Here is a 289-nt window from a genome sequence, read left to right as displayed (position 1 = left end):
GTAGATAATGAATTATAATCTGTTTTAATAAAAAATATAAAACATTTCAAGTTAAAATCAACTATGAGATTATAAAACCATTTAAAAGAAAGTAATGAGGCTTTCGAAGGCATGGGTGACTATAAACCGACTTTTCTTGCCAATGGATACCTTTTCATTCATGTTTCTCGAGGTAGATATTCAATTACAATCTGTTTTAATAAAAAATATAAAAAAATCCAAGTTAAAATCAACAGTGAGATTATGAAACTATTTAAAGCGAGTATTAAGGCTTTTAAAGGCATGGGTG

The sequence above is a fragment of the Theobroma umbraticum genome, unplaced genomic scaffold (genome assembly GCF_002168275.2).
Source record: "Theobroma umbraticum cultivar Fairchild unplaced genomic scaffold, ASM216827v3 scaffold_51.0, whole genome shotgun sequence".
Classification (NCBI taxonomy): domain Eukaryota; kingdom Viridiplantae; phylum Streptophyta; class Magnoliopsida; order Malvales; family Malvaceae; genus Theobroma; species Theobroma umbraticum.
The sequence above is the reverse complement of the archived record's forward strand: the minus strand, read 5'-3'. Positions refer to the sequence as shown.